Source organism: Mustela erminea, chromosome 20 (assembly GCF_009829155.1).
Source record: "Mustela erminea isolate mMusErm1 chromosome 20, mMusErm1.Pri, whole genome shotgun sequence".
Taxonomy (NCBI): domain Eukaryota; kingdom Metazoa; phylum Chordata; class Mammalia; order Carnivora; family Mustelidae; genus Mustela; species Mustela erminea.
This window is the reverse complement of record NC_045633.1, coordinates 38858177-38881629: the sequence shown is the minus strand read 5'-3', so window position 1 is coordinate 38881629 and position 23453 is coordinate 38858177. Positions and strand designations below refer to the sequence as shown.

At 48.3% G+C, this 23453-nt stretch overlaps 1 protein-coding gene across 7 annotated transcripts in view; it reads left to right on the top strand.

Moving 5' to 3' along the window:
• Window positions 1-23453, top strand: part of CALN1 (calneuron 1) — a 492584-nt gene that overhangs the window by 88439 nt on the left and 380692 nt on the right. The window contains exon 1 of one of the 7 annotated variants that reach the window (XM_032328184.1): window positions 17498-18209. The exons of 4 other annotated variants lie outside the window; for them this stretch is intronic. The gene's annotated coding sequence lies outside the window, so the exon portion shown is untranslated. Of the gene's footprint in view, window positions 1-17497; window positions 18210-18975; window positions 18994-20486; window positions 20571-23453 lie in introns of those variants that run through there. 2 more of the 7 variants (XM_032328187.1, XM_032328186.1) reach the window with 2 other exon arrangements.

Below are 23453 nucleotides of genomic sequence, written 5' to 3'. Positions count from 1 at the left end.
GTTGAGGTCTTTTATCCATTTTGAGTTTATCTTTGTGTACGGTGTAAGAGAATGGTCGAGTTTCATTCTTCTACATATAGCTGTCCAGTTTTCCCAGCACCATTTATTGAAGAGACTGTCTTTTTTCCACTGTATATTTTTTCCTGCTTTGTTGAAGATTATTTGCCCATAGAGTTGAGGGCCTATATCTGGGCTCTCTACTCTGTTCCACTGGTCTGTGTGTCTGTTTTAATGCCAGTACCATGCTGTCTTGGTGATCACAGCTTTGTAGTAAAGCTTGGAATCAGGTAACGGGATGCCGCCGGTTTTATTTTTGTTTTTCAACATTTCCTTAGCAATTCGGGATCTCTTCTGATTCCATACAAATTTTTGGATTATTTGCTCTAGCTCTTTGAAAAATACCGGTGGAATTTTGATAGGAATGGCATTAAAAGTATAGATTACTCTAGGCAGTATAGACATTTTAACAATGTTTTTTCTTCCGATCCAAGAGCATGGAATGGTCTTCCATCTTTTTGTGTCTTCTTCAATTTCTTTCATGAGCATTCTGTAGTTCCTCGAGTACAGTCCCTTTACCTCTTTGGTTAGGTTTATTTCCAGGTGTCTTATGGTTCTTGGTGCTATAGTAAATGGAATTGATTCTCTAATTTCCCTTTCTGTATTTTCATTGTTAGTGTATAAGAAAGCCACTGATTTCTGTACATTGACTTTGTATCCTGCCACGTTGCTGAATTGCTGTATGAGTTCTAGTAATTTGGGGGTGGAGTCTTTTGGGTTTTCCATATAAAGTATCATATCATCGAAGAGAGAGAGTTTGACTTTTACATTGACAATTTGGATACCTTTTATTTCCCTTTGTTGTCTGATTGCTGTTGCTAGGACTTCTAATACTATGTTGAACAAGAGTGGTGAGAGTGGGCCTCCTTGTCGTGTTCCTGATTTCAATGGGAAGGCTGCAAACTTTTTCCCATTGAGGATGATATTTGCTGTAGGTCTTTCATAGATAGATTTGATGAAGTTCAGGAATGTTTCCTCTATAGCTATACTTTGAAGCGTTTTAATCAGGAACAGATGCTGGATTTTTTCAAATGCTTTTTCTGCATCAATTGAGAGGACCATGTGGTTCTTCTCACTTCTCTTATTGATTTGTTCTATCACATTGATTGATTTGCGAATGTTGAACCATCCTTGTAACCCAGGGATGAATCCCACCTGATCATGGTGGATAATCTTTTTAATGTGCTATTGGATCCTGTTTGCTAGGATCTTGTTGAGAATCTTAGCATACATATTCATCAGTGATATTGGTCTGAAATTCTCCTTTTTGGTAGGGTCTTTGCCTGGTTTGGGGATCAGGGTAATGCTGGCTTCATAAAAAGAGTCTGGAAGTTTTCCTTCTGCTTCAATTATTTGAAACAGCTTCAGGAGAATAGGTGTTATTTCTTCTTTGAAAGTTGGTAGAATTCCCCAGGGAATCCATCAGGTCCTGGGCTCTTGTTTTTTGGGAGGTTTTTGGTCACTGCTTCAATCTCGTTACTAGATATTGGTCTATTCAGGTTGTCAATTTCTTCCTGGTTCAATTTTGGGAGTTTATATTTTTCCAGGAATGCATCCATTTCATCTAGGTTGCTTAGCTTATTGGCATATAACTGTTGATAATAACTTCTGATGATTGTTCCTACTTCCTTGGTGTTCGTTGTGATCTCTCCCTTTTCATTAATAATTTTATTAATTTGGGCTTTCTCTCTTTTCTTTGGGATTATTGTGGTCAATGGTTTATTGATCTTATTGATTCTTTAAAAAAAAAACAGCTTCTAGTTTCATTGATACATTCTACTGTATCTCTGGTTTCTACCTCATTGATCTCTGCTCCAATCTTGATTATTTCCCTTCTTATGTGTGGAGTTGGTTTAATTTGTTGTTGATTCTCCAGTTCTTTAAGGTGTAGAGACAACTGGTGTATTCTGGATTTTTCCATTTTTTTGAGGGAAGCTTGGATGGCTATGTATTTCCCCCTTAGGACCGCCTTTGCTGTATCCCATAGGTTTTGGACCGAAGTGTCTTCATTCTCATTGGTTTCCATGAGTTGTTTAAGTTCTTTGATCTCCTGGTTGATCCAAGCATTCTTAAGCAAGGTGGTCTTTAGCTTTCAGGTGTTTGAGTTCCTTCCGAACATTTCCTTGTGATTGAAGGAAAAGCATTGTGATCTGGAAATATGCAGGGAATAATGTCAGTCTTTTGGTATTGGTTGAGTCCTGATTTGTGACCCAGTATTTGGTCTATCCTGGAGAAGGTTCCACGCGCACTTGAGAAGAATGAGTATTCTGTTGTTTTAGGGTGGAATGTTCTGTGTATATCTATGAGGTCCATCTGGTCCAATGTGTCATTCAATGCTCTTGTTTCTTTATTGATTTTCTGCTTTGATGATCTGTCTATTACTGAGAGAGGCGTGTTAACATCTCCTACTGTTAATGTATTCATATCAATATGACTCTTATCTTGACTAATAGTTTTCTTATGTAATTGGCTGCTCCCATATTGGGGGCGTAGATATTTACAATTGTTAGATCATCTTGGTGGATAGTCCCTTTAAGAATTACGTAGTGTCCTGTATCTCTGACTACAGTCTTTAGTTTAAAATCTAATTTATCTGATATGAGAATCACTACCCCGGCCTTCTTTTGAGGTCCATTGGCATGTAAGATGCTTCTCCATCCCTTCACTTTCAGTCTGGGTGTATCTTTAGGTTCAAAATGGGTCTCTTGTAGACAACATATGGATGGGTCGTTTTTTCCAATCTGCAACCCTGTGTTGTTTTATGGGTACATTTAGGCCATTCACATTGAGAGTGATTATTGATAGATACGTTTTTATTAACATTGTGTTACCTTTGAAGTCTTTCTTTCTGTAGATTGTCCCTATATTTCTGTTCAATGATATTTTTAGGATTTTTTTCTCTTTTATAGAACCCCCCTTAATAATTCCTGCAGTGTCGGCTTGGTGGTTCATAGTCTTTTAAGCCTTGCCGGTCTTGGAAACTCTTTATCTCCCCATCCATTTTGAATGTCAGTCTTGCTGGATAAAGTATTCTTGACTGCATGTTCTTCTCATTTAGTGCCCTGAATATACCTTGCCAGCCCTTTCTGGCTTGCCAGGTCTCTGTGGACAGGTCTGACATTATTCTGATGGGCTTTCCTCTGTGCGTAAGGAGCTTCTTTGTCCTAGCTGCTTTCAAGAGGGTCTGCCTACAATCATAATTCTTCATTCTTACTATTAGGTGTCTCGAGGACTTTCGAGAATCTATAATCTTAGGGGGAAACCGTTTTGCCTCTAGTACATGAATGCTGGTTCCATTCGTGAGATTGGGAAAATTTTCATGGACAACTTGTTCCACTTTATCTTCCTAGATTTCTTTCTTTCTCCCCCCCTTCAGGGATTCCAATAATTCTGATCTTGGAACGTTTCATGGCATCATTTATTTCCCTGATTCTGTTTTTGTGGCTTCTAAGCTGTTTGTTCCAGGCTTCCTCCTGATCCTTTCTCTCTATCTGTTTGTCCTCCAGATCACTAATTCTATCTTCTGTCTCAGTTACTCTAGCTTTTAGAGAATTTAGATTAGATTGGAACTCACTGAGAGCATTTTGGACATCATCCCTGGTGGCTTTCAGTTCTGCCCTAATCAATTCCGTTTGGTCATCCATGGTTTTCTCCAACCTAGCTATTGCCTGGATAATTGTTAGCCTGAATTCTCTTTCCGACATATTGTCTATGTCGATAGCCATTAGCTCTGTTGTAGAAGGCCCATCCTCTGTATTTTTCTCCTGTTGTGCATTCCTCCACCTAGTCATTTTGGTGAGAGAAGACTGGACGGATGTAGCTGGATGTATCGACTGTGGTGCAGTCCAGGTGGCGTCTTCTGCCCCCATAGAGATCCAGACGTGTATAATTCTGATCTCAGGCTGATTTTGTGTGTGATCGGAGTTCTTTGGTAGGTAATCCGTTCACTTTAGGGTACAGGTTGAAACGGCACCTCCTCCTACCTCCCCGCCATCTTGTCTCGAATTAAATTTCTTTAAAAGATATAGGACTATTCAGATTTTCTATCTCTTCTTGGATCTGTTTTGTTAATTTGTGTTTTTCAAGGAATTCTTCTATTTTATTTATTTGTTGACTTTTTTGGAATTAAGTTGTGTATAATATTCCTTTGTGATTTTTCATGTCTTTAGTATCTATGGTAGAGCCCTGCCATCCTTCCATCGTGTCTGATGGTAATTTGTGTTTTCTCTGTACTTCTAAATCAGCTCAGAGATTCATTGATTTATTGACATTTTCATTTATTTTTTCTCTAGTGTTTGTCCATTTTCCATTTCATTAATTTCTGCTCTCCCCTTTTGTATTTCCTTCCTTCTGTTTTATTTGGATTTAATTTTATGTCCTTTTTACAGCTTCTTAAAGTGGAACGTTAGAAAGTTGGTTTTTAAACCCTTTCTCTTTTTTTTAAAAAGGCATTTTAGGCTAAAATTTTCCCTCTAAGCACTTTTCTAGCTGCATTCCACAAATTTGAACACACTGTGTTTTTGTTAGATTTGCTTCAGAATATTTTAAACTTCCTTTGTGATTTATTCTTTGACTTATGCAATATATAAAACTGTATTTTATTCAGGGACACCTGGGTGGCTCAGTTGACTAAGCGGCTGCCTTCAGCTCAGATCATGATCCCAGCGTCCTGGGATTGAGTCCCACATCAGGCTCCTTGCTCGGCAGGGAGCCTGCTTCTCCCTCTGCCTCTGCCTGCCATTCTGTCTGCCTGTGCTCGCTCTCCCTCTCTCTCTCTCTGACAAATAAATAAAATCTTTAAAAAACAAACTATATTTTATTCATAAAATATTTGAGGATATTCCAGGCTTCTTATCATTATTGATTTCCAATGTATTTCCGCTGTAGACAGAGAACGCTGTCTGTATGATCTTGGTACTTTTAAATTTATTGAGAACTGTTCTGTGGCCCAGCACATAGTCCATGTTTCGTGAATGTTCCATGTGTGCTTGGGAAGACTGTGCCTGCAGTGGTGCCTGCCGTGCTCTGCCAATCTAATCTGGGCATGTTACATGCTAATGTTTGACTGTTCTTCCGTGTCTTTACATGTTTCCTGCATTACTGAGGGAGGTTTGTTAAAATCCTACTATTTGTGGATTTGTGGTTTTCTTCATATGCTGTACATCATGTATTTTAAAGACTTAGTATAATTACATTTGGATTGTTGTATTTTCCTAATGAATTTATCCTTTACCGTTATGAATTAACCCTGTTTATCTCTGGAAATATTTGTCTGACACTGATAGAGCTGCTCTGGTTTTCTTTTGATCAATATTCTCATGATACATGTATTTCCATCCTTGAACGTTTAGCCTATCTGTGTATGTATTTGTATATTTAAAGAATGTATTTTGGTAAAGAGTGTATATTTGTGTCTTATTATATTTTATCCAGCCTAATGGTCTCTGTCTTTAGACTCTTTAGAATAAATCTAATTCACAGGATATTTTGGTTTAAATCTACCATCTTACTGATTCTTTTCTATTTGTCCTGGTCTTTATTCACTTTTTCTCTTTCATACCTTCTTCAGTATTATTTTTCAAATAGGCCATTTTACGTCTTATAGTTGAGATAATTTGCTCTCTTTGTGCTCTGGGATTTTTTTTTTAATTTAAAGATTTTATTTATTTATTTGACAGAGATCACAAGCAGGCAGAGAGACAGGCGGGGGGGGGGAGCAGGCTCCCCACCCAGCAGAGAGCCCAATGCAGGGTTTGATCCCAGGACCCTGGGATCATGACCCGAGCGGAAGGCAGAGGCTTTAACCCGCTGAGCCACCCAGGTGCCCCTGTGCTCTAGGATTTATAATATGCACCTTCAACATCCAGCAATCGAAAGCCAAACAATATTATACTATTTCATGGATAATGTAAGCATTCATAACGGCATACTTTTACTTCTTTCCTTCCATCTTCTGTGCTTTTTTTTTCCATCGTGTATATTTTACTTTATACATACAAGTTCCATAATACATTGGTATTATTATTTTCTTTAATCAAACAACTATCTTTTAAGGAAACTTTTTAAAAGGAGGAAAAAATTGCTCGTATTCACTCCCATATTTGTCCATTTCTAGTTCTATTCACTCCTACGTTTTGATCTGTTATCAATTTACTTCAGCCTGACAGTTGTAAATTCTTTTATTTTGTTTACCTAAAAAACTTTTTTATTTTACCTTCTTAGTTGAAGAACATTTTGTTGTTGTTGTTTATAGCATATCCGAGATACTGTTCTGTTGTCCTCTGGCTTGCATTAGTTCTGAAAAGAAGTTAGTTGATTCTTATCTTTGTTCTCTTGATATGTTTTTCTCCTCTGGATACTTTAAGGTTTTTCTCTGTCTTACTGGTTTTCAGCAAGTTGACTATGACGTCCAGCTTAAGGTACACTGAGCCACTTGGATCTGTGTATTTATAGCTTCGATCAAATTTGGAAAATTTTACCCATGTTTATTCAAATAATTTTTTTTTACCTTACTAACTCTCCACACATACACACTCCAGGTATTAAAATCGAACGTACATTAGATGGCTTGATTCTGTCGTACAAGTCACTGAGCTCTATTTTTCTTTCTGTGCTTTGGTTTCCGTGTTTTCAAGTTCATTTTTTTTTAAAGATTTTATTTATTTATTTGACAGACAGAGATCACAAGTAGGCAGAGAGGCAGGCAGAGAGAGATGGAGAAGCAGGCTCCCTGCTGAGCAGAGAGCCCGATGTGGGACTCGATCCCAGGACCCTGAGATCATGACCTGAGCTGAAGGCAGAGGCTTTAACCCACTGAGCCACCCAGGAACCCCTCAAGTTCATTTTTCTTTTTCCCAGAGCATCCAATCTTATGGTAAGCCCATCAATGACTTTTTAACTTCATAATGACTTTTAGACATTACATTTTTTAGCTGTAGAATTTCATGAGGTTGTTAAAAAATAGTTTCTATTCTTTTCTTTCTTTTATTGTGTTCATATTTTTCTTTAAGTCCTTGAATACATTTATAATAGCTGTATGAAAGCTCCTGTCAGCTAATTCCATAATTTCCAGTATTTTTGCTTCTGTGAGTGTTACATTGTAGAATTTCTGGATTTTGGGGTCCCTGGGTGGCTTAAGCATCTGCCTTTGGCTCTGGTCGTGATCCCAGCATCTTGGGATCGAGCCCGGCATCGGGCTCCCTGCTCGGCGGGAAGCCTGCTTCTCCCTCTTCGCCCTGCTTGTGTTCCCTCTCTCGCTGTGTCTCTCTGTCAAATAAATAAATAAAATCTTAAAAAAATGAATTTCTGGATTTTGCAGTTGTTTTTAAAAATTTTGAAATGTGTTTGCTGGGCAGGTAAGTTACTTGAGAATTAGCTTGACCCTTTTGATGGTTTTTTAAAGCTTTGTTGGGGCAGTAGAATCGCCTCTGCCCTCCTGCCAGTTTAGTCCGGCCCCTAAGGTTCGAGCCACCTGGAGTCTGTATGTAATCCCAGGTCTCTTCCCCACTTGGGCTCATCAGAATTTGCATGCTTTCCGGCTCTTTACGACCTCTAGGGATTGTTCAGCTCACAGCTCCCCACCTTTGCCTGACCACACTGCATTCTATCCTACAAATGCAAAGCTTAGTTATTAACCAGGAACTCAGCATAATCCCTATAAAGATTTTCTCGGGTCTTTAAGTGCATAGTTTTCTGTCTTCAGTTCTCTGCTTGAGAAATTCCAGCTGCCTAAGCCTCCATGAATTCTGATCTCTGCCTACTCAAGTCAATGAGGCCACTGTGCTCTGCTTTGGCTTTTTTGTTTTTTTGGTTTTTTTCCTTTACAATAGTACAGAAAAAAATGCCTCTGGGCAGAAAGCTGGACAACTGTAGAGCTCATCTCATTTGCTCTCTCTCTGTCTCTCAAAGATTTATTTATTTGAGAGAGAGAGAGAGAGAGAGTGCTCATACACCCAGAGGGTGAGGCAAGAAGGAGAAGCAGAATCCCCACTGAGCAGGGAGCCCAACGCAGGACTCGATCCCAGGACCATGACCTCGCCGAAGGCAGCTGCTAACCGGCTGAGCTGCCCAGGCACCCCCATTTCTTTTCTCATATGGATTGTATTCGTGCACTCGCTGTTTTTTCAGTTATTGGAGACAGTGAATTCCAAGATTTTGTCCAGTGTTCTAATTAACAGTTGCGGGGCAAGTCTGGTACTAGTTCAGAAGCAGAAAGTCCTCAGCTCTCTTTTTAAGGAGCGTTTTCATTGCATTCAGAGTTTCAGTTGTAGTTATTTTCTTTTAGCACTCCGAAGATTGTATCAATGGTTGCGAGTTATAATATCTTGTATCATTTCTGGTGTGATGTCGTTGGCTGTTCTGAAAGTTGTACATGCATGTGTGTGTGCGTCAAGAAGGAAGGACCTGGGTTTTTTCCCCCTTTTAGAAATTTTTATAATTGAGGGATACCTGGGTGGCGCAGTTGGTTGGGCAACTGCCTTCGGCTCGGTCATGATCCTGGAAGCCTGGGATCGAGGCCCACCTCTGGTTCCCTGCTCAGCCGGGAGTCTGCTTCTCCTTCTGACCCTCCCCCCTCATGCTCTTTCTCTCTCTCTCTTTCAAATAAATACATAAATAAATAATCTTTTTAAAAATGTTTGTAATTGAAATATAGTTGACATCCAATGTCATGTTGGTTTCAGGTGTATAACACAGTGAACAATTCAAACACACTCAACAATTTTAATGAACATTTCTTTTTTTTTTTAAGATTTTTATTTATTTATTTATTTGACAGGCAGAGATCACAAGTAGGCAGAGAGGCAGGCAGAGAGAGAGGGGGAAGCAGGCTCCCCGCTGAGCAGAGAACCTGATGCGGGGCTCGATCTCAGCACCCTGGGATCATGACCTGAGCGGAAGGCAGAGGCTTTAACCCACTGAGCCACCCAGGCGCCCCCCAACAATTTTATATATTATACAATGCTCACCGTAAATGTAGTTTTGATCTGTCACCATACAACATTATTACAATATTATGGACCAAATTCCCTTTGCAGTACTGTCATGTGGTGATTTATTTTTTTTTAATTTGAATATAATTGACACACAATGTTACATCAGTTTCAGGTGTGTAATACAGTGATTCAACAAGTTTATGCATAATGCTACGCCCGCTACAGTGTAGCTACCATCTGTCAGCACGCAACACTACTGCGATATCATTGATTGTATTCCTTATGCTATGTCTTTTGTTCTCGTGACTTATTCGTTCCCAAACTGAAACCCTGTGTCTCCCACACCCCTTCAACCATCTTCTCCATCGTGCTTCCCTCCCCCTCTGGCAACCATCAATTTGTTCTCTGTGCGTATAGATCTGATTCTTTTTTGTTTATTTATTTTTTAAAAAAGATTTGTCCATTTGTTTTAGAGAGAGAGAGAGTGTGGGGGTTGGGGTGGGGGGAGAGGGACAGGGAGAAGGAGGGAAGCAGAGCAGACTCCCCACTGAGCATGGAGCATGACGCGGGGCTTGATCTCATAACCCTGAGATCATGACCTGAGCTGAAATCAAGACGCAGACGCCGCACTGAGCACGCCACTCAGGTGCCCTGATTTTTTTTTGGTTCTACATATGAGTGAAATCATAGGGTATTGGTCTTTCTCAGTCCAGCTTATTTCATTTGGGTACAGCCACTGTGAAAAACAGTATAGAGGTTTCTCAAAAAATTAAAAATAGAAATATCGTATGATCCAATAATTCCACTACTGGGTATTTATCCAAACAAAATGAAAACACTAATTCCACAAGGTATGTGCACCCCTATGTTTATTGTAGCATTATTTATAAGAGCCAAGATATGGAAGCAACCCAAGCGTCCATCGTTAGATGACTGTGTAAGGAAGATGTGACACACGTACATACATGTGTACATACATATGCTCTCAGTGGAATAGTTGGAACATTATGCACCCATAAAAAGGATGAGATGCTGCTGTTTGTGGATAGACCCAGAGGGTATTTTGCTAAGTGAAGCAAGAGACTGGTTTCTTTTAATATCTTCTCTTTGGTTTTTGGAAGTCTAATTATGATTCTCTACATGTGGCTTTCTTTCGACATATCCTGCTTGGAGTTTCTGTGATTTCCTAGATCGTAATATTTTTATTAGTCAACATCTTTCTCAGTTTTGGAAAATTTTCAGTCAGTATCGCATTTACCCCCTCTTTCCTTTCCTTTTCTAACTTCAACGCTATGTTTGCTCTTTACCACGTTCTATGAGTCTCTTAAACTTTTTTCTCTACTTTTCATTCTTTCTTTTCTTCTGTCTGATATTTTCTGTTGACCTAAGTAATAGTTCATTAACCTCTTTGGTTTTGTTGAATCTGCTTTAACACTTCTATTTGGTTATTGTATTTTTGTTTGGTTCCAGGATTATTATTTAATTATGTTTTTAAAATACATTCTAGTTCTTCCCTGGTGAATTTCTTTGTCTTATCCTTTATTTTCTTGAAAATTAATCTCAGTCGTGTTCATGTTTGTTGTGTACATCTCCAGTCTCTGGATCGCCCGTGTTTTTCCTTGTCTGCTTTTCACTGCGTTTTTCTTACTTGGCCCTGTCACCCACCATGCTTGGCAATTTTTTATTAATTGTCAGATATTATACATGAAATATTACAGTGTCTTTATGTGTTGTTCTCTTCTCCCAGAGAGATTCAGATTTTCACTTGACAGGCGGTTAGAACACAGGCAAATCGCCTTTCGCTGACCAGTAGCTGAGATAACTTGAAGAGGGATTGGATTCTCTGAAGGCTCTGGTTTGCCGCTGCCATCACGCGTGTCGTCGTTTAAGAGCGGACCCTGAAACCCCGGTGTTTATCCGTGCCCTCCCTCCTCTGTAGGTTGTAAATGCCAATTTTTGTTTGGTTTTGTGAGACTCCTGCATACCCTCCTTCCGCTGTGAAGCCACTTAGCCGTGTCCGGTTCCTTCTCTCAAACTTTGGCCTGTGCTGCTGCAAAGGAGGCCTGTTTCTTTGGGGGGAAAGTGCAGCTGAAGGATGCTTTCACTTTTCTCAGGTTCCCTTTCTGGCTCTTTTGGGTCCCTCAGGTCCTAGCTGTCTCGGTAGTGCTGAAACCTGATGATTTTCTCTCTATGCCTGTAATACTCTCAAAAATCTCCAAAAAACCTTGAGATATTATTTTCTTTTTGGCCTTTTGGGCCAATGCTACTCGGAAACCAGTTGATGTTTCAAAAAGAAAGGCAGCAGAGCCTCTCGGGTTCACAACGATGACTCTGCCTTCCTTCTGGGCTCTTGATTCCTCTCTTGCGTCCTTAGCTTTGATTCCATTTTTTTAAATTTCTTTTTTTCAAAGTTTAATTTATTTATTTGAGAGAGAGAGAGCACGTGTGTGCACACCTGAGCAGGGGGACGGGCAGAGAGAGAGGGAGAAGCAGACTCCTGGCTGAGCATGGAGCCCAGAGCAGAGAGCCTGAGGTGGGACTCGATTCCAGGACCCTAGGATGAGGACCTGAGCCAAAGGTAGACATTTAACCCACTGAGCCATCCAGATGCCCTTAAATTTCTTGATACAAGTCTTTGAGTATTTTTTTTTTCTCACCTGTTTCATTAGGAAAATATTTTTTGTCTTACTTTCAGACATGGTAACCTAAATGAGTGAACATTTTATTTCCTAAATTTGTTGGTTCATTTTTCTTCTGTGATCTAGTGTTGCTCCTGAAGCCACTCTTGGTTTTTTTTTTCTTTGCTGATAATTTGTTTGTTTTTTGTTGATCATTTGAATTGGTCTTTATCCTAGATATTAAAAGAATTATCAGCCTATGTGTCAATATAATCTCTTTTCAATAATAATCCTGTAATAGAGTAAACCTAGTGTTTTTTTTTTTTAAGGGCAGAGTGTTACTCTCTTTGTAGGTATATGCTACATGTTCATGACTTTGAAATAAAATAAATGCAGGACATGATTTTCTCATTTAAAAATAGTAAGCCAGGGACGCCTGGGTGGCTCAGTTGGTTAAGCAGCTGCCTTCGGCTCAGGTCATGATCCCAGCGTCCTGGGATCGAGTCCCACATCGGGCTCCTTGCTCCGCAGGGAGCCTGCTTCTCCCTCTGACTCTGTCTGCCACTCTGCCTGTGCTCGCTCTCTCTCCCTCTCTGACAAATAAATAAATAAAATCTAAAAAAAAATAAAAAATAAAAAAAATAAAAATAAAAATAAAAATAAAAATAGTAAGCCAATGTTAAAAATGTTTGTGGTAGAGCATTCAAACAGCACGTACTTAAAAAGTAGAAGGCCCTCCAATATTGATTCCTTAAATTGAGGCAACAGATGACATTACAGGTGTATTCTGTGCACATATATTGCGTCTATACGGACACAACACACGAAATGGTCTTTTTCAAACACTGTACCCATATCTTACTTGGCAATTTGCTTTTCCCACTTTGCGATGTAATCTGGACTCTTTTCAAGGCAGCAAATTCTTCTGGTTATCTGTTGCCATATAACAAATCACCCAAAGACTAAGTGGCTTAAAACACCAATTTATTACCAGCTCTGCTCGTCGGTGGGTCAGGGATTCGGAGAACAGTGGGGACCGCCTCTCCCTCCCTCAGTCTCTTGGGTCTCAGCCCGAAGACGTCCCAGCAGGGGCTGGAAGAGCCGCCCATGGTCCGGACCCCCCCCGCCCCCCCATCTTCCCTTCCTCTGCCCGTCTTGCCTCCCTCTGTCCTTTCCCAGAGCCTCTCCGCGCAGAGAGCTTGCGCGGCCTCACCACACGGTACCTGGAATTCTTACAGAGTGGATCTGGGCTCCAAGCGAGTGTTCCAAGGGACAGGAAATGGAAGCTTCCAGTTTCTTAAGTCCCAGGCCTAGAAACCGGCACAAAATAACTTCCCTGTTCTCTTGCAGAGGCAGCAGATCCTGTTCAGGTCCACGGGTAGGGAGACGCCAATCGCAGCTCTTGAAGAGGAACGTCAAAGCTTTGTGGCCTCACTGAAGGCATCCGGAGTATAAAATTATTTGCATTCTTCTCCTTGTTTTTTTTTTTTTTTAAGATTTTATTTGAGAGGGAGAGAGAGCACGAGTCGTGGGGAGCGGCAGAGGGAGGAGAAGCGGGCTCCCCGCTCGGTCCCAGGACCCTGAGATCAGGACCTGAGCCGAAGGCAGATGCTTCATCGACTGAGCCCCCCAGGCGCCCTGTTTACATTCTTCCAACATGAAGAACACCCAGAAGCCTCTAGAAGCTTCAGAAAGTTTCACCTCCTTGTGGCCTCAGGCTCAGGCTTAAGGTCCCGGGTTTGTTTATCTAGAATAGTTTCAGGTGCGGGTGAGGCTCCCTGGAGATCTGTGACCTCCTCCCCACGCTTGAAAACCTGACACACAAGTGAGGCAGAGATAAACACGGTACCGGACATCACACCCAGCGCGGGAGGACAGGGGAGCTATTTCCCATCGCAGTCACCGGCCCATCGCAATACTGAAATCCAGGGGGGACTATGGCATCGATTCCTTAATGAGGGCCGGGTCCTACTACTTGGGAGTGATTCTTGGCTCTCGCGTTCCCCTTTTGGACTCTTGGCTCCACTGTCCGAGTCGTAATGCGTCTTCCGTAAGAAAGAGCAGCCTGTTTCCACGTCTGCTGCTACCTTGAGAGGACTGGGGACCCAGTGATGATCTGTGTCTCTGTCCCTTTTGATCCCAAGCTAGAATATTTTCTTTAAATCATTGAGTGTTCCCTTGATTCAAATTACAACTCGTCCAGTAGACAAAAGCCAAACCTACATATTTAGGAATAGGCCCTTCTCTATCTTCAGCCGCTGGTGGGGGCTGCTGAGTGACCGTGACTCCGAGACCCTTACAAGCTCTTCCAGCCCCAAGTCAGGCTCTCCGCCCACCAGGGAGTCTGCGTCTCCCTCTCCTTCTGTGTGTACGCGCTCTCTCTCAGATAAAGTAAAAATACAAATTAAAAGAAGCTCTTCCAGATGTGCCCCTAGAGCAGTGTGAGGTCTTAACAAAGGCTCTCCAGGCCCCATCCTTCCCAGAGACCCCATTTTATTGCCCTGGATTTGTCAGCTTTTGCCTGGGCCTATTAGAATGAACCAGCATGTCCTGGTTCTTTCTATTTCCTCTAAATTCTACTAAAAAAGAGAGAATAGTTTCTTCTTTAAGTCATCTCTGCTTGCCTTTTTATCGGTCGGCCCTTTCTATGTTCTACTTGGAGATCTCCCTTGTCGGACCCAGTGAGATCATTAGGCAGCTTCCTCTTTATCCCATGGTGATAGGAAACGATTTTGCTCGCGGTCCTACAAGTGCGGGACTCAGGCAGGGGCTCTCCTGCACAGCCTGCGGAAACAATTTCCTCAGGGTGTGTCAAGTCCTCTCCAAGAGTTTTCTTGAGGCCCGTGTGGCTTTGGCCCCCTGAGAAGTCTGCTCCCAGGAACCAAAGTTTATTCGATTTCTCTGTTTGGTGCCTAAAAACCACTCTAAGACCTCAAGCCACGAGGTAGAAAAGGTATGTTGTAAAGAAGCCACTGTATTCTAAATCCTGTATTTCGATGAAAGACATGAAAAGCTTTACCCTCCAGCCTGTACGCACCCACATGATTTGTCTTTTTCTGCCTGTTTCTGTTCAGAATACAGCAGACCCCTTCCTTACCCTCTACCCTGGGCGTCTTGGGCGCTGAACGTAAATGTGTTTATTGAAAGTTAAAGCAAAGGAAGGAAGGAGAGGGAGAGGGGGAGGGGAAGGTTGAGGCAGGAATAACTGGCCGCGTCCGAAAAAGATGCTATTGTCCAGGTGTCGGATTGGTCCCAAAACTAGGGGCAGGTGGTCGGACAAACTTAATGTCTCTCCCTGGCTGGCTCCTAGACGGCTGTGTTATTCTGGGTTGGAGAGAACTTGCGCTAACTCCAGCTACAAATGCCGGGTAAAGGGAAGTCCCCCCCCCCACCCATTTCTCCTACGCTGCTTTTAGCCTCCATTCCGATAATTGCTACAAAAATTTCTTTGGCATTTTAATAGGAAGGGGCAGACACATTTTTGACCCTTAATAAGTATATATTGAACACATTTTGACCCTTAATAAATATATATAAAATTTGGAGCAAGGGCACCAGGGCCTTTGAACCTGCAAATCTCTTAATGTGGAAGTCTTAAGTAGTCATCGTTGGTGAGAGCCAGGAAATTGCATTCTGCACGCTCACCAAAGTCTGCCCCCCGGCTTCCTTAGTTTTTGAGGTCCGCTGAGATTAGTCTCTCCAGAAGAAAGATCCTTGATCTTTTCCCCAAGGTGATGTCTTTGGTGTGTGTTAGCTACTCCCTGATAACGACAACAGCTAACATTTGCTGAGCCCCCCCTCTCCGTCGAGCACCGATTTGTGTAACTCCCCGCTAAGGGACTGCTTTTGCACAAAATCACCTTTCGTCTTTACAACCACCTTATCGCAATGATACTGTAATCATCCGCCTTTGGCCGAGGAGGACAGCGACATTTAGAGACTGCACAACTGCCCTAGGCCACACGGGCGGTATGCGAGGGTGGAGAACTTGTGCCAAGTGTACCCTATTCCGGTTAAACGCGGACCCCCTGCATTCTAGCAGGAAACGCCACCATGTGCGTGTTGTTAAAATTCAATCAAGCAAATCTGAAGATTGAACCGACTTTATTAAGTGATTCACGAATCAGGCAGCACCCCATCTAGCAAGTAGAGATGCACTTGGGAGTCGGACACGATGGAAGGGTTCTCTACAGTTGGGGGGGGCAAGACAGTTATTAACTGAAGGACTGTGCCAGGTCAGGCCCGCTTTCCAGGAAGTGGGGGGATTTTAGCATGCAGGTGATTTCCTCTTTCTTGGGGGGGTTGCTGGAGAGGCTTCAGGTGGTGGCCCTCAATAGCACAGATTGAGAAATCCCTGGTCAACCTGTTAAGGACACATTCCCTGCATTTCATCCTGGGGGGTGGGGGCGGTTGAAAGTGCGCTTAGATTGGGGACGAAGACCTGGGTTTGGCAACCCATTATGCGCCTGCAGTTTTCTTCCTTTTTTTTTTTTTTTTTAAACAATATACAGACTTGCCAAGGGACTTTGGTGACGCGTTGCCACGCAGAAAGTGACACAATTATTTACAGATGCAACAGATTGTTAGAAGAGGCAGTTTGCATCCAAACCGGGAGATCACAGGAAAAGATCACAGGAGACCCCACCAGCTGTTAGTTCATGTGCCCACAGCCCCTTGCGGAAACCTCTGCCGATGACCTTCAGGGCACATCCGATCTCACACAGAAGACTCAGCCACTGGCTCCAGCAGATAACCGGGAAGCAGGACTGGTTCAAGGGAAGGCGGTTGTAACACAGGTTAAAATGCTAAATGCCACAGGAATGGTGCCCACGGGGAATGTTAGGGGGCTCAGAGGAACCAGGGCTCCGCTGCAAGGGACCCTGATGAACTTGTGTGTCTGCTGGCAGGATCTGGCCCACATTCTCTTGGCAGCCACACGGGCCAGCAGAGAGAGAGGACTGCTGAGCTGTTTGGACCCGAGGCTTAGGGCAGCAGCGCCTGCTCTGCTCCTGATTGCTGTGAGAATTTTTATGTAGACCTTTTCTCTGATTCTGGGGATTGGAGGCGTCTCAACTGGGGAGCAGTCTGTGCCACCTAGAGGGGGCAAGACACTTGGGGTCCTGGACAGGAGGGTGCTGTGAGGAAAGGCTGCAGCCAGGTGGGTGGTTCCTCCTCCCCTGGCACACCCCTGGGAAGAGCGGGAAGGCCCTGGAAGGCCTCTGACTCTGCCGGACAGTCTGAGACCCATCTTGGCGTTTTGATTTTCGCTCTTACTTGACAGCACCAACCTTCCTTGCAACGTGGTTTCCATCAGCTGCTGGGCGCAGGCGAGGGAGACTGCTGGGGACTGGGAAGTCGACTGGAGACCAGGCGGAAAAGGTTGCCCTTGAGGCATGGGGCAGACGGAAAGGGGGTCCCAGCACGGACCTGGCGGAGGTCAGCCCCGGGCGGCTGCCAGAGTCTGAGATTTCCGGCTCACACCTGCGTCCCAGCGCCCTGTCCCCCTCACCAAATCCATCCTATGACCTTGGAAAGAGAAGCGGGGGCCGACCCAGGGGCTCCCGGACCCCAGGGGAGCGGGGTCAGAGCGCCGCGCGCGGCGGCCGCAGACGCGCGTCCCTCGAGAGCGGCCGGGGTGGCCCCGCCGAGTCCCCCTCCGGCCCCGGGCGCCGCCGCAGGTGCGGTCGCGGCGCAGGGGTGTGGGCGCCGGGGACGAAGCGGTTAAGGCGGGGGGCGCCCGGGCGAGCTGTCCAATGCGGAGAAAGGCGGTTTGCCGGAGTTAACGTGGGCAGCTGCTCGCGGAGGGCCGGGAGGAGGACCGTCTGCCGAGCGCCGGCTCGCCCCCCGCGCGTGTGTGTGTGCGGTGCGCGCGTGTGTGCGCGAGTGTGAGCGCGCGCGCCGAGGCGTTCCTCAGGTTGCGCTGCCTGGAAACCGAGGGAGCCATTGGCGCGGCGCAGGCGCGGGGGCGGGGGCGCCCGGTCCCTCGGAGCAGCCGGGGCGCGGGCGTCCGAGGCGAGCCCCGAACCCCGGCTCCCGGCGCGGGCGAGGGCGGAGCGGGCGCGGCGCTGCGGGCGGCCTCTAGGCCCCGGGGCGCCCGCCGGGGAGGAGCCGGGGAGGAGGCCGGAGCCGCATGGAGTTTCTGGGGCGCGCAACTCCGGCGGGGCCTCGGCCACTGGGCTCCGGGGCGCAGCGAGGCGGCCGCGCACATGGGCTGAGCCCGCGCGCCGGGGCTCCGCACGGCCGGCGGCAGCGGGAGGGGTAGAGCCGCGCGCCGTGCCGGGGTGCGGGGCACGCGTCCCCAGACGGGAGCGGAGGACAAGGACGGGGAGGAGCGTGCCCGGATCGCGCTCCGAGCCGACGAGGGGCTCGCGCCGGCCCGGCGCGCGCTTGGGGAGCGGCCCGGGGCGCCGTGGGAGCCGGCGGCAGCGAGGATGCCGGCGCGAGGACGCGGCCGCCGGCTGGGGGTGTGAGCGCCGGGGGAGCAGCCGCGCCGCCCCCTCCCTGCGGGCCTCGGAGGAAGCCCCCCGCGCCGCGCCGAGGCGCCTCGGAACCCGGGCTTCGGGGCGGCGGGCCCGCGCGGCCGGCCCCGGCCCAGCCAGAGGTGAGTGCCGCCGCGCCCGCCCTCGCCCCCCGCACCCCTCGCCCCCGCCTCTCCCTCGGGTCCTCGCGCCTCCCCCGCTGCCCCGAAACCCTGCCCCGAGCCCCTGCCCGAGCCCCGAGCCCCGAGCCCCTGCCCGGAGCGCGCGGCCGGCCGCCGCGGACAACGCCTCCCGTACCTGTTGGCGCGGGCAGAGGGTACCGGGGCGGGCCGGGGGCCGCCGGAGCCACCTGGCCCTCCCCTGGGGTGGCCGCCGGAGGACCGCGCGCCCCGGGGACGTGGGGCCGGGCAGGGCCGCGGCTGTCCCGCTCGGGGGTCCCGGACTGCGCGGGCTGCGGAGTCCGCGGCGCGGGGGGCTGCCAGGCTGCGCGCCCCCGGCCGCCGGGGAGGGAGGGAGGAGCGGGCGCCGCACCGCAGCCCAGGTGGGAGGGCAGGGCGGCTGGCAGGTCCCCGGGAAGCCGGAGTCATGGCGATCCGGGGAGGCGGGACGCAGGATCCCCTCCGCCTCCGGGCCCCGCGCGGGCTGCTCGCCCTCCTAGGCGCACGGCCGGGAAGGTCCACGGGCCGCGGGGATCGCCGGGGAGGCCTCGGGAGCCCGGCCTGGCCCCTGGCCGCTGCTCGGCTGCCCCCCGGGCCCTCGGCCGCGCGCTGGCTCGGGCGCCCGGGCAGGGGCGGGCTCCGGCTGTCCCGGGCACCCGGGTGGACGCGGGGCCCCAGCCTCCCCGGACTGGCGCGACGGGGAGTGAACTTCCTCAGACTTGGCCTGAGGGCGCCCGGGCGGCAGCAGGTAGTTCTGGGGCGGGCCCCGGGGCGGGGGCGAGCGGGGGACGCCTGACCACGGTGGGATGGTGGCGCCGGGCGGGGACCCGGGGCTGCGTCTTGCCTCCTGGGCGCCGGCCACGTGCGCCCTCTGCCCCCACCGCGGCAGCATTTCCCGCTGCTCTTTCTGCTTCGAGGAGGCGTGTGTGGAGAAGGCGCCTTCCCTGCCAGTGGTTCGGAGCCCTTAGCCCGGGTGGCGGTGCGCCGGCGGCGCGGTGGGTGCGGAGACAGACCGGGCGCCACCCCCAGGCCCCGAGCCTGTTTTCCCGCAGACCAGGAGACTTTCCCGGGCTCGGGGACCAGCGCGGGGTACTGCGTGTGGCCCTGTGGGGTCGTGCCCGCGGAAGTGCTGATGGCATTCGCCGGAGAAGGGAGTGGAGGTGACCTTCTCCAGGAAGAATGGGTCGATTTCTGCCCCTTGGATGTCCTGACACACAGCATTTGTGCAAACGGGAAAACTCCTGGCTCTTAAGATTGCCTTGTCCTGCAGCTTTAACTGCTGGCCTCGGGTCAAAAAGATAAACTCTTTTTCAATTCAGGCATCCAAGCTTTGGAAAGGGTTTTAAAGCCATTTGGTGTGAAACTGTCTTGAGGCTAGAGCAACACTTTTTTTTTTAAATGGAAGCGAACTCCAGCTCCTCTCCTCACCGGCTGGTGGGTTTTATTCCATCTTTGCGGGGCGGAAGGGTGTGCTGGTGGAGTCCCCGCTCTACCCGCTGCGCGTTTATCTGAGGCTCTGACCTAAGTCTAAGGTGGCAGTTCAGACCTTGGCGGTGACACCTGGGTTAGGATTCGTTCCTGGGGCTGCAGAACTTTGCTGGCCTCTTGGGCTGTTGGTGGCTGCTGCGAGTGCCCCGCAGATGCCCTGGGCTGTGCTCCGCCGAGGCCTGCCTGGTGGGGAGCCCGCCAGCGTGGGCCCCCCTCTTTCTGAGTTCACTGCAGACCTGTGGGTTTTCGTGGCACTGACTGCTTGGGGAGCAGCTCTGTTTGCGGAGCCGCGGGTCTGCAGCACTGGGGTTGGTTGCTGGATGTATCCGAGTGGAGTAATGAAAACAAAACAGGCGGGTAACACAACCCTAGGATCTTTTATTGGAGGAGCGCTAAATCTTCTCAGAATTGTTCATCAAGATCACCTTTCTCTGAACTCTGAACGCTCTGGCCAGTAATCAGGCCTTTAGCTAGGGCGCCGAATAAGGGCTTTTTAGAAAGAAAGTAATTTAATTCAGCTGGTTCTGTGGAGAAAATGATAGGCAAGGCTTGACGGAGACACACAACTCCTTCTTCTCCATAAGAGGTGCAGGGGAGGGGAGGGCAGGGAAGGGGCTGGGGTGGGGAGGGCAGGGGAGGGAAGGGGGGGAGGGTGCAGTTATGTGTGGCAGCTGCTTGGTGGAGTCGAACATTTATCAGCACAGCGGGAGGCCCCTGATCAGGGCTTAAACACTATGGGGCAGGTCTGGGCTCCAGTCTTGAGCTGTATTTTCTGTAGCAGGCGGCCTGGCGGGGACGGTGTGCGGGGAAGGTGTGCTCCCCAGCAGCCGGGGAGAGGTATGTGTGAGCTGGCCCCTGAGCCTCGCGTGGGGGGCTGCAGTTCCCACTTTGCCGGCACCCGCTCCGGTGGCCCCTGCGGTGCTCACTGGGTGGCGGAAGGGGGGCGCTGGTGCTCCCATTGCGAGGACTTCTCTGGCTCTGGTGGGACTTGGGACACGGGACAGGGTCTTTGGAGAGACCCTCTTCACCCAGCTTTCTGGGGCCCAGCCTGGTACCGGACACTTTTCCACATTTGAGCTCATGTTATCCTTGGTTTTCCTTTTCGGAAACCGATGCCAAGGGATGTAAGTAACTTTCCTGAGGCTGACGCCACTGGTGGGGGAAAAGGCTGGGGTTCCTGATTCTAAGCCCAGGGATCTTTCCACACGACTGTGTAGGAGCCGAAGAGGGTGTTTCGGTGACTCTGACCTTCCGGACCTTGTTTGGCGTCAGCCCCAGGGTGGGCGCCCTGTGTTTGATGAGCGAATCGGGGTCAGCCTCTGGACCCTCACTCCAGGCGGGTGAGGAAGCTCAGGCAGGGGGGTCCGGGGAGGGGGAGGCCCTCTCTCCCCGTGTGCCCACGCTGGAGCTGCAGGCGAGGCTGATTTGATTATTGGCAGCTGCCGCTTTGTTTGCACATTCCCTGTCTGTGCTCACACTGGTGTGGGGTACGTGGCTTCCTTGCCCTTTCCTCGAGGCTTAAACTGATATCTTCGATGTCTGCAATGTCTTCTGCTGATGGGGAACCATCAGGAAGTGTCCCTGGCAATAGCCTTGTCGCCTTTTCCAACAACGTGCATCCCCTCCAGCTGTGAAACCTTGCTGAAGATGGGCAGGGCATGGACTGGCTGATCTCCGCGGGCTCCATTTGAGGGTCGTTCTGAATACCGGTAGAAAGGCAGAAGCTGAAAACACATTGTTGCATCCCACCTGGGGTTTTCGAGTGAATTACAATTTTAATCACTTAACATCTTGTTAGATTTTTTTTTTTTTTTTTTGGTGTTGTTAAAATGCATTCCGTGCCTCTTCTGTGGTTATGGATATAGAGATGCATATGACACCGTGCCTGTCCTCCAAACATTCACTGTTGAGTGGGGAAGGCAGACCGTGGGTTGGGGCTGCACACTTGGGAGCAGGGCCGGGAGGCACCCAGCCCAGCGTGCAAGTGCTTTCTGAGCTGAGCTTAACGGTTGAGCACGAAGTGGCCAGCCTTGAACGGGGCTCCCCATGCAGAGCAGGTCGGGTGAGCAGGGGCTGGGGGCTGAGACCGCAGCCTGGGCTTTGCAGTTCCTGGAGCAGAAAGGTACAGGCAGGGAGTGGCAAGAGAAGAGGTTGGTCTGGATCAGGGGCTCAGCTTTTCTCCACCGGGGGCACGCCGTGTGGTCAGATTCGAGTGTTAGGTAGGTGTGGTTGGGGGCCTCGCGGAGAATGGATCCACCAGGGAGGAGACCAGAGGCGTAGACCCCAGCGAGGCGACAGAAACAACTGTGACTAAACCCTGAAGCAAACAAAGCGCTTGTACTGGCGGTGGTGATGGGACTCGCCGGGCTGAAGAGCCAGAGACGGGACGGGTAGGCATTGGGTGGCTGCGGGGATCTCGGTGGCAGGAGGTATCTTCTGGTTCCTCTTAGGCGATACTATGGGAGTAAGTAATCTCCAGATCTACCCACCATATTTATCCTCATCATCTGCGTCATCCCAGTATTCTGCTGACTTCCAGATGCTTAGAGGAAGTGTCCAATGAGCAGAGCTTTGGGGAGGTCATTGGGATGGGGCAAGGGAGTTTTCTGGAAGGAAGCTGGAACGGTGTGTGGCATGGATACTGGACATCTCTCTAGGAGGGGGAGTCGGCAGGACTTGCTGATGAATTGATGGAGGGGTAGGAGCGGAAAGGGTCTCGTGTGGCCGCTGGGTTTCTGGTGTAGGTGACGGTCTGGAGAAGCAAAACAAAGATCGGGCCAAGACAAAATAACTCCCTTGTTTTCCCACCGGCAGTGCCGTGGGCAGCTGTCCACGACCAGGCTGCAGGAGAAGGTGGTGACCTATTTTAAAAAGTCTCATTAAGGGGCAGTTCTGCTGTGAATAAGGCCTGTTTAAGTAGGTTACTTTATCTCGTGCCCCACAAATCTGGAGACTTGGAAAACATTTTCATTCATTCAACCAAGATTTATGGAGCGTCTCTGGTTCAGGGACTGAGGAACATGGTACTCTCCTATTATACCGGCGTAGCTCACAGTGGAAGGTAGACATAGGCGGCAGAAGTTGATGATCTGGTCGAGACAGGTGGAGGGGCCGGTTCGTACTGGGTGGCCAACAGAGTCCTCACTGAAGAGCCGTATTTAAGCTGGGTCAGTTGGGAATGATCTGGAGAAGAACTTCGGGCGGTGGGAGTGCCAGTGCAAAGGTTCTGAGGTAGGAACAAGTCAGGTGCCTTAGAAGAGCAGGAAGGAGGCTGGTGTGGCAGGAGATGAGTTCGGAGAATCAGGGGCTAGTTCGTGGGGGGCCTGGGAAGTTATTTTGTGGAGTGTGGTTTTATACTGAGTTGGATGGGAGCCGCCGGAGGGTTTTAAAATGGGAGAGTCGCATCATTTAATTTATGTTTTCAAAAGATCACCCTGGCAGCTGTGCCTTCTGTACGCACTATCTTGGTACAATAAAGCGAGTTTTTATCCATCAGAGTGTAAAACAAAAATGTCGTGTTTAGGAGTAACAGATGGAGAGAAAATGCCTTGGTGACCTTAATTTAGTGGTTTCTACTGTACCAGTTAATTGTGGGTTCAGCCAAAACCACATCTCTAGTATGATTTCAGTTTTGTTTAAAAACATGGTATAGAATAATGGGAGAAGTAGACACCGTGTATGCACACGGCTGTCCAAAGGTGTTGGCATTGCAAATGAGGG